We start from the raw sequence: 15,047 nt of genomic DNA on the forward strand, positions 1-15,047 counted from the left end.
GGACTAACCTTGGTGCAAATTTCATCCCGATCGGAAGACATAGATTTTAAAAGTTGGGTCACTTGAGGTGAAATGCCCCATATATAACTATAGGTACATTTATTAAAAACAAAAAAAAATTCAATTCTTCAAGAGACGACTGACCAGTAGTTTGACATCATAAATATCGCTAGCTAGCAAGAGAAATTAAGGATTAATGTACTTGTTTTATTTTTTCTTATTTATATTCAATGAAAGGCAAATTTTCTAAGTCCCGAAGAGGCCCCGAAAATCTGATAAGGCCAAAATAATACGAAATCTTTTAATAAAGATCGAATCCTTTTGATTCTTTGGAGTTTTGCTTTGCTTTAAACACGCAAAATGTTGTATTCAAAGTTCCTGTAAAATTTGTAAAAATGGACTTAGCAACTTTTCAGCCAGCGATATGTTAAATATAAATATGGAAACATATAATCATTTTTATTAAACTTTGAATAACTTATATGATATATATTTTTTTTTAATTACGTAAAAAAAAATGTTGTACATAAAAGTGTGCAGCAGTTTGTTTGAATTGATTTAGAACGGGAACATACCTTTTTGTCAAAAGCCTACGAAACGCTTTCAAATAAAACATTTGCCTATTTGAAACTTTGAGGCGCTTAAAGCAAGTGAAGCAAAGATGTCATTTGGCCAGCCTTCATACATTTTAGTATATTCCAAATAACTTTTGACAGTTCTCAAAGCGAGGCAGGCAAAGCAAGCCTGCATTGGGCCAATACCTTAACCTGCGTGGGAAGATAACTACGAAAATCTCTTGTTGAACCTGCTTCGAAATCTCGAATCTCTTTATCTAAGTTTTTTAATTGCCATTTCTGAGAGTTGATATTTTAAATATGAAATGTTCCTCTTTCTTTCTTTTTTTTTCTAACTGAGCCTTTAACCTACAATTTTCCTCTATTACTTTTTTCTCTCTAGCTGCGATTGCGGTTAAACCTAGATTTGTTTGGCTTCCTCTTTCTACTCCACTTTTGCCCGAAATAATCACATTTAAGTCTCTTATTTCCCCCTGAGCTTCTTCCGCGACAGAAGCTAGTAATATAAGATTCGAATCAACACGTTCATCTGAGATATCTTCAGTCAACGGAGGCGAAAAGTCTTCAAGTCTTCTTAGCTTCTCCTACACCCAAGCGTCTAAACCAAATTGAATATCTACGAAATATTAAGCAAAGAAACCTCTAGCCTTAAAACCATAAAGAGCACACTAAGCTTGGGTTAATTTTTGCAAAACCTTATTAATTTTACTACAAAGTTATCATAAAATCTGGCAAGTCTTACATGTATTTGTATTATAGTTAATATTTCCGTAATGTACTACTTTCAGCATAATTTTTGCAAAGTTTTGTTAATCTATTTTAATGTTTAATCAACATGTTAGACAATGCTACAAAATAATACATGCATATACTGACCTGGCCTCGTCCTTCTCCTGATTGAGGAAGTTAAAAAAGCGTTGCCCACCGGAGCACCCAAGAACGCACGTCTTCTTAGCCTTCAATCACAACATTTATTGTATACTTACCTGTCAATTTTGAGTATCCTTGCGAATTTATAACTTTATTTTTTGATGAAAAGCATCCCACGCCGTCCTCATCACAATTTCACAAGCATTCCTTGAAATGAACTGTTTTCAACTGATAGCCCCCTGAACTTTCTGTGCCGCCAAGTCGTAAAACGAGTTACAGAATACAGCCCCAGCTGATTATAGTTATGGCGGAAATCAAAATTCAATTGGTGTCTATGGCAATGGCGTCATGGTGTGGCACCACTAATCGAATACAGTGTTGGCCATAAGGTTAAGGTCAAAAACATATGAAAAGGTCAACATTTTAAAAGAGTTTTCTATATTTGCATAATAGCTAAGTAGCCTTTTATTCAGTAAGAAAAATACAATACTTAATAGTATGAATTTAAAGACAAGCAACAATTTTGGTAGTAATATTTGAAAGATTTAAGGTTAATTTAACAAGTTCTTAAATGTAAAAAGCTTTCCTTCTTTTTTATCAGCCGAAGTATCTGACGTGACGTTACTTGAGGTTCTTCTTCTTCTTCTTTATTGGCGCTGTAACCGCCTAAGCGATTTTGGCCGAGTCCCAAACAGCACGCCGGTCATTTCTCTTCTGTGCTAACTGACGCCAATTGGAAATCCAAGTGAAGCCAAGTCCTTTTCCACCTGGTCTTTCCAACGCAGAGGAGGCCTTCCTCTTCCTCTGTTACCAGCATCGCGGCCCGCGTTGAATACTTTCAGAGCAGGAGCGTTTCTGTCCATTCGAACAACATGGCCAAGCCAGCGGAGCCGCTGAATTTTAATTCGCTGCACTATGCCTATATCGTTGTAAAGCTCATACAGCTCATCGTTAAATCCTCTTCGATATTCGCCATCACCAACGCGTAAAGGTCCGTAAATCTTTCGCAGAATCTTTCTCTCGAAAACTCCAATAGCCGCCTCATCAGATGCTTTCATTGTCCATGCCTCCGCGCCATACACCAGCACAGGCATGATGAGTGACTTATAGAGTGTGATCTTTGTACGACGAGAGAGGACTTTACTTCTCAATTGCCTACTCAGCCCAAAGTAGCACTTGTTGGCTAGATTGATTCTCCGTTGGATTTCAAGGCTGACATTATTATTGGTGTTAATGCTGGTTCCCAAATAAACGAAGTCGTCTACTTTTTCAAACTTGTAACTGTCAACAGTGATGTGGGTGCCAAAACGCGTATGCTCTAACTGTTTGTGTGATGACAGGAGATATTTCGTTTTGTTCTCGTTCATCACCAGACCCATCCGCCTTGCTTCCCTATCCAATCCCGAGAAGGCAGAACAGACGTAACCCTTGTTTTTACCGATAATATCGATGTCGTCGGCATACGCCAGCAATTGTACGCTCTTGTAATATATTGTGCCTGAGCGGTTCAGTTCTGCGGCTCTTATTATCTTCTCCAACATCAGATTAAAGAATTCACACGAAAGGGAGTTTTCAGACACTCGTTTGGTATCAAACGGCTCGCGGGGGGCCCTTCCTTATTCTGACGGAGCTGGTGGTATTGTTCAACGTCATTTTACACAGCCGTATTAGCTTCGCGAAGATACAAAATTCAGACATCGCGGCATAAAGGCAACTTCTCTTCGTGCTGTCGAAAGCGGCTTTGAAATCGACAAATAGATGATGTGTGTCGATCCTATTCTCGCGGGTCTTTTCCAAGATTTGGCGTATTGTAAATACCTGATATATGGTGGATTTTCCAGCCTAAAGCCACACTGATAAGGTCCAATCAGCTCGTTGACGGTGGGCTTCAGTCTTTCGCACAATACACTCGATAAGACCTTATAACCTATGCTTAGAAGGCTGATTCCGCGGTAGTTGGCGCGTATGGCGGGGTCACTTTTCTTGTGGCTTGGGCAGAGCACACTTAAATTCCAGTCGTCGGGCATGCGTTCATCTGACCATTTTCTGCAAACGAGCTGATGCATGCACCTCATCAGCTCCTCGCCGCCGTACTTGAATAGCTCGGCTGGCAGGCCGTCAGCTCCAGCAGCTTTGTTGTTTTTCAGCCGCGTAATCGCTATTCGTACCTCGCATAGTCAGGCGGTGGGACAGCTACTCCATCATCATCGACTGGGGACTCGGGTTCGTCTTCTTCACTGCTTTCAGCGCTGCTACCATTCAGTAGGTTGTAAAAGTGTTCCCTCCACAATTTAAGTATACTCTGGACATCGGTTACTAGGTCGCCATTGTTGTTCTTACAGGAGTTCGCCCCGGTCTTGAAACCTTCCGTAAGTCGCCTAACCCTCTGGTAGAATTTTCGGGCGTTCTTCCTGTCGGCCAGCATCTCAAGCTCTTCGCACTCACGTATTTCGGCCTCTCTCTTCTTATTGTAGGCAGCATCTTTTTTCTCTGCGGCTTCTTGACATGCCAGCATCTCAAGCTCTTCGCACTCACGTATTTCGGCCTCTCTCTTCTTATTGTAGGCAGCATCTTTTTTCTCTGCGGCTTCTTGACATTCCTTATCGTACCAGGTGTTCTTTCGGGCTCGCTGAAATCCAACTACTTCTTCGGCGGCGGTAGTTAATGATCGGGAAATGTGGTTCCACTGCTCGTGTATGTCGGATTGTTGAAGAGTGCTCTCAGAGAGCAGGTGTGTGAGTCGAGTGGCGAATAAATTGGCCGTTTGTTGTGATTGCAGCTTTTCGACGTTAGGCTTTCCTTGCATTGATGGGCGCACATTTTTTGCTGCACAGAGGCGGGTGCGTATCTTGGCTACAACAAGATAGTGTTCTGAGTCGATGTTTGGCCCTCGGAGTGTACGTACGTCCAAAACGCTTGAAGCATGCCTTCCGTCTATCACAACATGATCGATTTGGTTTCTCGTTTTTCGATCTGGAGACAGCCATGTAGCTTGGTGGATGTTCTTATGCTGGAACCTAGTACTACATATTACCATGTTTTGGGCTCCGGCGAAGTCGATCAGCCTCAGCCTGTTATCGGTGGAGGCTGAATTTTCCGACAGTGGCGCCAAAGATCCCTTCCTTGCCCACCTTGGCACTAAAATCGCATAGCACGATTTTGACATCGTGTCGGTGGCAGCGCTCATATGTTCGTTCCAAGCGCTCATAGAAGAGATCCTTGGACGCCTCATCCTTCTCTTCCGTCGGGGCATGGGCGCAGATGAGCGAGATGTTGAACAATCTAGCTTTGATGCGGATTGTGGCTAGACGTTCGTCCACCGGGGTGAACGCCAGTACTCGGCGACGGAATCTCTCTCCTACCACGAATCCAACACCGAATTTGCGCTCCTTTACGTGGCAACTGTAGTAGACGTCGCAAGGCTTCACGCTTACCTTTCCTTGCCACGTCCATCGCATTTCTTGGATGGCGGCGATGTCAGCCTTTGTCTTCCCGAGGACATCAACCAGCCGGGCAGAGGCACCTTCCCCATTAAGGGTCCGGATATTCCAGGTGCATACCTTTAAATCATAGTCCTTTATACTTTTGCCGTGGTCGTCATCAGAAAAAGGGGGTCTCATCCGAGGCTGTTTTTTTTCTTTTCATTAGGCGGGGTTTTAACGTGGCGGGACCCAAACCCAGCGCACGCGAAGTTACGTTACTAAAATTTCCATTGAACCTTTTTTATTAATATTGTTTTGAACAAATTTTTAACGCAATTAAAACATGAATTTTATGCCGAATATATTTTTATTTTGAGACCAATATTCAGATTTAATTTTTTGAATTTTGTATCGACATTTGCTTTTTTCCCGATATTAACGGGTGCCCTATATTTTTACAGCGATACTTTAAATGAGTACTACATCCATTCTTTCGGATCAATATCGTGTCCCTACTTGAACTCTTTTGCAATTGAATATTTTATGGGATCTTTTAGAGCCGAATTCACAGCGCTTGGTTAAACAATTGTTAACTTAACCATCAACAAGAATGAACTTATATTCAGCGTCACAAAGCTAACTATGGAAATTCATATCGCCTGAAAATATAGAATTTGTATATTATTTATTTGTCTATACAAATTTGATTTTCGTTCCGCAAAAAAATCAATTTTACAAGAGTTTAACCATGATACAAAAAAGAAGGTAGTTTCAATAAACAACTTTTTGATTAAAAGCAGCTTTTTGACCATTGCTCAATTGTTAAAAATTCGAAGCGACGTTAGGGGGGATTTTATATCATAAATTTGGGACTAGGTATGATATAGTTTTATTAACATTTACCTTTTAAAAGTAATTAAAATCGTATCTTAAAAGTGTTTAAATTTTACATTTAGGTTAATAAAACTTTAGTGAACATATATATCTGTGATTGTAAGGAATCGTAGCTTATGTCGGGTATACGGCGGCATTGCCTATATTCTTTAAACAAGGAATTTTTTGAAGGAATTAATAAGAATCTTGCCTTGCTAATATCGGAACTATTTCTTGAACGTTTATTTGCTTGTGAACTCCCAATTTTCTTTGTCCATTTTACTGCATGTCTTTCAAGTACCTTGAAAGTGGAATTTACTTTGGGACGCATGCGCCTCATGACTTTCCGAGAAGTGAGTATTATCCACTTCTGGATATCGTTGGTTCTATAAGCAAAATTAAAATATATTTTACTGTTCAATATTGGAGAGGGTGTGAAAGAGAATAGTCCAAACTTTAAGTCAAGTCACCCTTCTCCTCTTTGACCCCTGAAAGAAATAGCATTTTGACCGAAAATGTTAACTCTGGTTACGCCAGCCACATGATTTAATCGCAGAATACCATTCCGCGATGGAAACATAACCGTAATCTATCCAACTCCGACTATCACAGTATATTTTACAAAAAAGTGCATGTTTCACACAGAATTTATTGATAAATTAGTGTTCGAAAATTGTAAATCTTTATTTTTAACTAAATTTGAATCCTTGGATCACAGGCGTATGTTAACAGTTTTTGATTTGGGATTACGCGTGTGGACTTAATAACCCAAAAGCATTGTTCAAATAACTAAACCATACCAAACAAATGGCCGTTTGCTTATTCCAATTTCGATTATAAGAACAAAATGTTTTAAATAAGCAAAAGATGAATAACAAAATTTTAAGGATTTTAGACATTGGATATGGTAGCACTAAATGTCACAATCTGCTTAATTGTCAGGTTGTTAATATGGCGACGAAAAAGTGACAATGGAACTACCTTCTTTTTTGTATCATGTTCCGATACTATACAAGTTGATGTTTTTTGAAATATTTTAAGCTTTTATTTGCATTAACGTATGTATTTGACAAAAAAAAAAATATTATTTTTGATATTCCAATAATTATATTTATGTTATACTGTTAGATACGTAGTTATAGTTCCAGTTTTCTTACAAGAATCCTATGAAAATTCACTATTTTGCTACTATCTCCCTCACTACCACCGTAATACTTCTTGGCGTAATACTTTCAGTCTGGCTCTTGCTTTAGCAAGTTTAGTTTAGTTAGAATTTAAAAAACATCATATTAAATTTTGAACTTACTAAACGGAGTTGAAAAATTAGTTGCCTTCCCCAACTTTTCAGGGCTAAAACCTGTAAAACTGTTAAAAAGCAAAAGAAGCCAGAAAACCGAGTACGGGAACGCTTTCTGGTAAATTCCTGTAAATTCTTGCTGATGTCTGGCACAATGTTAGCAACAACGGACATGTCTGGCAATAATAAATCTACGTTTCTAAAAGCTAGTTAAAGCCAATGAAAAGAAAATTAGCCTTACTAAAATGATTTAAAAAATTAGCATTTTTAACTGTAAAGATATGAGCGCACTAGTCAACGCAACCATTACCGCCTGCCAGATGGCCTTCACGCTAACCGAGGGAGTGAGAGAGATGTCATATCAAAAAACCAGCTGTCCTGAAATTCCTGTTTTCACGACGTTGCTAGCTCTCGTACTATAACGTCTTGAATACTAACCCTTTCGACCCGGATGGTACATATGTTTACCACTTAAAGTTTAAACATCCTTAAAAGATACAAATTTGTTAAATTTGTGAAATGTACCTTATCGTCTGTAAGCTTTGCTGAATGCATTCTTAAAGGTTCCGTTAAATTTTTGTAAATGTTTGTGCTCGCACGACTGTTATTTGTGAGTTGCGACGCAGCCAAAATGAAGTGCGTAGTTGGTTTTTACTTGATATTGAATGCTGAAGTGCCAAAAATATTCACAGAAAAGCAAAATTAAAGTTTTTACGAATGTTTACAATTATGGCAGGTGTGTATTTATAAAAAAATATTGTTTTTATGCTAATTTTAGTTAATAGTACCTATTTGTACCAGTAGTCCGTTGAGTAGTAAATAATGTGATTCCCCGTTTCGAAGAAAACTGTTAGTTTTTCCAGAAAATGGATCCTGAATATATTCGAAAAATTCTGAGAGTGCTGGCGACTCAGAAGACTTTTCTGGAGGAAGCTCTGAAGAATTTGTACCAAGTGGTGTTCTAACTCCAGCGATAACGAAGATTCAGCAGACGACGGAAGCTCTAAATAACTTTTACCAACTGGTGTCTCTAGTTCCAGAGATAACAAAGATATACACATGACATAATGAATGAGGTGAATGAGGCTGCCTAGGGAGTACTTGTCTGTAATGAACCAGCTAGCAATGACTTTATTTCCAAACCTGTCGCGTCGAATATCAATCCCATTTGAAGTACTCCTGACAATGATTTCTTACCTAAACAAACTGTTTATAATCCTCATAACTGCATAATAGCAGACCACATACCACGCTATTCGTCTGTTATTGACTATTTCCACGATCACTTTATATGTGTATACCCTGCAAACCAAAGTTCCCGAAATCTTAAGGAAATCGTTAGGAGTATCTCATTTCTGTAATGATTTTTTTTACGAATTTTCAAAGAAAATTATATGAAATGGTTGACACGAGCTCGTAAAGAAATTTCGGTAAAGAAAATTCTGGAAAAATTCTGAAAGATATTCTTCACATAGCACCATTATTTTCGTTGCTTCACAGATTTTCTTCCGAAATTTCGTAAAAAAATGGAAGTGTGCGTAATTTATTTCATTTTAGAAAATTCGGCAAAAAATCGAATTAAATCTTAACGAATTCTTTAAAATTTCTTTACAATGCAGAATACTCTGAAAAAATGGTTTGCAGGGTATATAGCCCAATGTACAAATGAGCGTATTAAAATTTACGTAAGCGAAACTAAAGCCAAGAATGTAAAAATAAGTGAGCCCAATGCTAGTGAAATAAAACCAATTGTTGTCGCGCCATAAATCGCTTGGTATTCAGTTAATGAAGGAAGCAATTAAGAAATTGATTCTGGAAGGCTTACAAACCACAGCCGTTCGTCGATCAATGAAACCAGGCCGCGCGCCACAAACCGTCAATCGCAAGGCAATGCATCATCCGGGTGAAGGAGGTACCCGACGTCGTTGCACCAGCTGCAGTGTAAAAAGAAAAAACAGACACGAACTAAGACAATCTGTAAGGAGTGTCAGTCCCGCTTTGCAAAACGTGCTTTGCACCATATCATACGTGCATTATATGTCAAACACATTTGTCATTATTACCTTCCCCTTCTTCTTCAATTATATGGACACAAATAAAATATAAAGTACTATTTATATCATTGTGCCTGTTATTCCTAACTGGTATATTTTGTTTTACTGGACGATTGGTACTTATTTGTACCACATAACATCCCGGATGGTACAATGGTGTACCACCACCCTTCGAGCCACCCTTTCATTGTTTCTCAGATTTTAATTCAGCGATAATTTATATATTACTTAAATAACCGGCTCCAATCAAACATTTTATTTCAGCATTGCTATTCGAAAGCCGGGTCGAAAGGGCTAAACTCAAGCTCGAAAGTCTGGTTTTACTTACACAGAGAAATTTACGTTTTCAAATTTGTATGGAACGTTTTATTTTTAAAAACGTTTTGACCCAGTTTTTACACCTACAATATTTATTTTAGTTTTGAGAAAAAAAAATCCTCAATTCATATTCTAAAATGTATATTTAGTTTTTAAAATGAAAATTTTCAAATCGCTTTTTAAAACGATCGTTTGATAATTGGAAATTCTCATATTCAGATGAGAATCTAAAATTTTTATTTTACATATATTCCAAAATATGCGTTTTCAAATATGATTTTGGATTTCTATTTTGATTAAAACACAAAGTCATTCGATATTTAAAACTATACATTGTCATACATTTATTGATATATGTACATATGTAGACATACTTACATATGTATTAATTAGTTACAAAGCTTAATAACTGAAAGATATGTACATATTCTGGCTTTTCCTCCACGGGCCTTGATAATTTTGATTAACGCTGGTTAGATCCTGTAATATACATAGAAAAATTTACAATTATTATTAAATAACGGATTAGAATTTGTTTTTGTAAGCAAGTCTTACCAAAGCTTTTCTCTAATCAAAAATGGGTATCGTATCAGCAACGTTCCTTTCATTAAGTGGCGTAACGATATCATATTTCCGCATCTTTTGCTATGTATGTATGAATGTAGCTTGAATCATCTGCACAAAATTTTTCCGATAAATAATGCAAACAGATGAAAAGTATTTCAGTTTTATAAGTTGCTTTGAAAAGTCTAATACTAAACGTTTTCGTTTTAAACCACTCTCATGTTTATTTAACTGAAACGAAATTTTCATTTTTGTTTTAAAAGTGTTCGTTTTACTTTTCTAGTTGGAAATTTTGTCGCACTACAATTTGTAGGAACAATATTCTAAAACGTTTCATTTTAGTTTTAAAAAGGCACATTTTGGCGTAATTTTTTTCATTTCAAATGTTCTCCTCAGTCAAAAGACAAAACATGATATAATGTTCGTTCTTATTTTGCGAAGATTACGTTTCAAAGTCTGTTATACAAGTAGTGTATTTTTAATTTTGTATGAAGTAAAATTGTTCCAAAAATGTTTGTTTTGAATACATGGGTTTTACCTGAATCATTTTCTCTGTGTATGAAAGCAAATCCCAATACGCTGTTGGCACGATCTCTGAGAACAAAATCATAGAGCTGTTTATAGTTTTAATATATTTTAAATAGATTTGGATCCCAAAATTTCTTAAATATGTTGTACGTCAAAATATATTCGAAAGACTGCACTTAAACACTCTTAAACGTTTTCTGCTCCTGGCCAGTTTTCTAAGCTCTCATCCTCTGACGAATCGTTCAAAAGAACTCCGTTGTACTAATTAAAATTTTCTACCACGTTTTTATAAACTCGCTTTCATTTTTTGTTTCATTTTAATTTGCACAAATTTACATATGTATGTACATATGTACATTAGGGTGGTCCAAAAACCAGTAAAGTCGGAATTGTAATACTCTCACTCCCTATAATTGTTTTATATCGAAAAAAGTATACCCCTATTTTTTTAAATTGTAATCAAAAAATATTTAGAGGTCGCTCAAATCGCTCAAAGTTTTCCATGTATTTTTATATGGGGGAAAAACAACTTTTCGTAGAAATTGTATAGAATTATTGAAAATCAATATTTTTCGATCAGAAAACTGGTTTTCCTCAGGAGACTTTCAATAATAATACCCAATTGCTTGTTTAATCATTTTTTAATACTAACGATATTTTATTGGTCCCCCATTGTATTTTTCGGGGTTTTTGTGGGTTTTTGGCAGACCTATGAATTATAGTTGTGATGAAAAACTGGTTAAATAAACAATTGGGTATTATTATTATTATTATTATTGGGAGTCTCCTGCAGATAAACAGAGTTTTACGATAGAAAAATATTGATTTTTAAGAATTCTAAGCCATTTCTACGAAGTTTTTTTTCCCCATATAAAATACATGGAAAACTTTGGGAGCTTTGAGCTACCTCTAAATATTTTTTGATTTCAAAATAAAAAAATAGGGATATATATTTTTTCGGTATAGAACAATCGTAGGGGGTGAGAGCATAAAAATTCCGACTTTACTTTTTCACATGCATTTTTGGACCACCCCGATGTACATATGTATGTATAAGCACACTATTTAGTTTGCTCCATTTGTAAACAAAGCTTCTCAGCGGAGAAAAATATACTATTGTGAACAACCTAAACGAGCGAAATTCACAATAGTACTATTCTTCATCGAATGAGCGCCATAATGCCAAATGAAAATTCGTTCGATCAGCACTTTCGACCACAGTCGAAGATCGAATGCAACTCATAATAGGGGCCATAAGGTTTTAATTTTTCGAAGACCCGACCTATAGAACCTGTAATATAAGTTTGCACAAAAAAAGTTGTATACCATTTAAATAATATATTTTTAGTTTTTTAGTTACTTACATATAATAATAAAAAATAATTCTTTACCAAAGGTCCTATTTCGAACTTCGAATCCCGATTTCGGAGGATAACTTCGAAACACGGAGAAATTACTTTTTACCTATGACTCAATCTCCTAAAAAAATTGGTTTGATCCAATACCCAGCCGAGTGCTGTACAGTGCAATGATTCTAGTATCTTCATTTATGTACATATATTGTAACTATCAATATCTTGTAAAGAGAAGTGTAAATTTTAGAACGACGAAGTTCGAGGATGTGGTAGTTAACATATTAGTCCTTGACATTTATTTTTTTCAAAAATAATTATTTATTCGTTAATTTTGAGCTCCAGGCCGGTTGTTAAATAAAACATATATTTTGGCGGTTTTATTTATTACATTTATTGCTGTCGATATTTCGCCTTCAATCTGAAGGCATCTTCAGGACTGAAAAACACCAAATGCATACATATTTACGTCAAATTACAAAAAACTTACATCACAAACGCAACTTACATTATTGAGTTTTTCCAATCGACTAATTCTATGTGCAGAAAAATATTAACAAACAAGTTCAAAGAACACTTAAACATAAACAAGAGAATTTAAGCAAGTCGAAATACCGTAAATGTAAACAAAAAATATACAAACAACAATACGTGAAGTGGTGGACAGTAGGACGGAGAGAATCTGTATGTAGAAAAGCACGGCATAGCATTGTTATTGTCGGACGAAGTACTGGTGGCGGACCGACGAACAATAACATGAACACATAAACACATGACACCTACGTTATTGGATTTTGTGCGTGAGAATTAAATTGCAATAGACATGAGCGCAATTGTCTGTGTCCGTTTTAAAATTCATCCTTCTATTATTAGGGGTGTTCATGATGTGTAGCATCTCTAGCGTATAACGTTTATTGTAATTTTTCTCTTCCTGTAAGATTGCTACATTGTCAAAATCGGGATAATGTCCCATATTTTGGCAGTGAGATGTTAAGGCTGTCTTATTGTCCATAGAGTTATTCCTTAATTTTATGTTAGATTTATGAGCGGAAATCCTTGTCTTCAACCAAATCTAAATTGATATAAATATATGTTTTATTTAACAACCGGCCTGGAGCTCAAAATTAACGAATAAATTATAATAAAAACGGCCAAAATCAAAAAACGAATCAAAAATAATTATTGGAAATCTCCAAGGATAAAGTTTTAAAAGGACATTTTCAACACTTATTCGTCCTGGTGCACCTAAACATTAAGTTTGTTTTCAATTCTACAGAATTTTTCCTTTTAATTGATACCCATATTGTTACTACAATACACCAAATCTTTTATATAATGCTTTTATTCAATCATATACTAGAAATTTCAGTCCTTTAAAAAAATCCTGACATCAGAGAGAAAAATTAAAAACGTTTGTTATACTATATTTGGCTCCTAGTTTTGTGAATACATTGATTTTTTCGTGTTTTAAAATTTTTTGGTTTTTGTCGCACGGTGTTAGTGCGCATATTTTCGATATTTTAGTACATGCGATTCCGAGCCCTAATTATAACCCTTACGAAGCAGAATTCCCCTTTCTGTGTTGCCGGAAAAGAGGAGCGGAAGCATTTTTGCGCAGAACTTCTTTGTGCGTATGCGCTAGGGATGTTGCGAATGTGGAATTTTAGACATCCGCGGATGCGAATGCGGATGCGGATGTTTAAAAGGTAACATCCGCGGATGCGGATGCGAATGCGGACGTCATATATTTTTAAGAAATAATTTAGGTGGGTAAATTAGGTGACTTAGGTAAATAAAAAATGGAAAGGTTAGTAATTTTTAATAATCTGACTTATCCTGGGTTTCGCCCGAAAATTTGTATTCAGCCCATAGTAAATACACCAAAAGTGAAAAGAGAACCAGTTCGGGAAAAGTGAAACTCATCATAAGACTGAATGTTTTTTTTAGTACTTGAATTTAAAAATTGGAACATTGTATTCAATAAAAACTTTTTTTTTTTTTTAAATCAAACCTGCGCCTCTATATAACTACTCGCTCTAGGCGACAAACTTGAAAAACTTGGAAACTTGACAAAATTGTAAATTCCTTTCGATTGACACTGCACCAGTTGAGAGGACTTTCAGTTATATTTATTTATTTTTATTGCGGTGCAATAATTACTTTCTGAGAATTTCATCGGGGCCACAAATGTCGGATGTATCGTCCTGACTTTCCTATTCACAATCTAGCATCGTGGCGATCGTTGTTTAAACACCATTGTTTTCCAAAGAATTCTTCATTCTTATTCTTTTGGTTGTTTCGGAATTTGGAGAACCTATCACGTCATCAGCGTTTTTCGATTTTAGTTTTTGTAATTAATTTTTAATGCTTTCTTCTGTGACTGGTCATACATGCGTGTTATTAGTGCACTTGCATATTATTCTAGGGACCGAAAATAACAGTTATTTTTTTACGAGGTAAATTTGGCGTACTGATTTTTATTCCGAAATAAACGACCTTTCCGAATAATAAACAAACCGCTTATCCAAATTAAACAAATTGAAATATGAAAGAGGACTGAAATAGCTTTTAAACAGAAAAAACGAACGAATATCACTACCTCGATTTTTTTTTTATAATCTAATACTAAAGAAATTCATATATGTAAATACATACCTGACCCATGGTTTGTTCTATGGTTATTAATTAAGATTTTTTATTGAAATATTTTTCAACATGTGGCTTTCCTCGTTTAGACATTTCAGTTTTAAAGCTATTTAAGTCCTCTTTCATTTGATACCAAGCTTGTTTAATTTGGATAAGCGATTTGTTTATTATCCGGAAAGGACTTTTATTTCGGAATAAAAATATTTGGCCAAGTTTAACTCTAAAAAAAACTGTAATTTTCGGTCCCTTCAATATTCGGATTCGCAAAAGATACGCATTGATTTTTGCGAACGCGAAAGCGAATGCGAATGTTAAAATTAAAGAGGAAGCTCCGCGGTTGCGAATGCGAATGCGAATATTCGCAACAACCCTGGTATGCGCCCTTCGGCCGCGCTTAGGGATTATAAGTTATTATAAGTTAATATTTATATAATTTATAACCCTTACTAAGTAGAAGTAATGCACAGGAGAAAAAAACGAAATTATTTATATGCACACTTTCGGTTGAAAACCGAAATAATGCATATGTGAAAAACTAAGTAATGCAT

At 35.9% G+C, this 15,047-nt stretch overlaps 1 protein-coding gene and 1 long non-coding RNA gene across 3 annotated transcripts in view; both read right to left on the reverse strand.

The window, feature by feature from the left end:
- LOC118747902 (axin-like) overlaps window positions 1-15,047 on the reverse strand; it is a 243,681-nt gene that overhangs the window by 30,223 nt on the left and 198,411 nt on the right. The window lies entirely within an intron of this gene.
- On the reverse strand, window positions 9,722-10,488 carry LOC118747918. Its single transcript, XR_004994000.1, has 2 exons — window positions 9,965-10,488; window positions 9,722-9,889 (listed from the first exon to the last, which is right to left on the reverse strand). It is a non-coding gene; the product is annotated as an uncharacterized LOC118747918 (long non-coding RNA).

Source organism: Rhagoletis pomonella, unplaced genomic scaffold (assembly GCF_013731165.1).
Source record: "Rhagoletis pomonella isolate Grant_MI unplaced genomic scaffold, Rhpom_1.0 Rhpom_scaffold_00001, whole genome shotgun sequence".
Lineage (NCBI taxonomy): Eukaryota > Metazoa > Arthropoda > Insecta > Diptera > Tephritidae > Rhagoletis > Rhagoletis pomonella.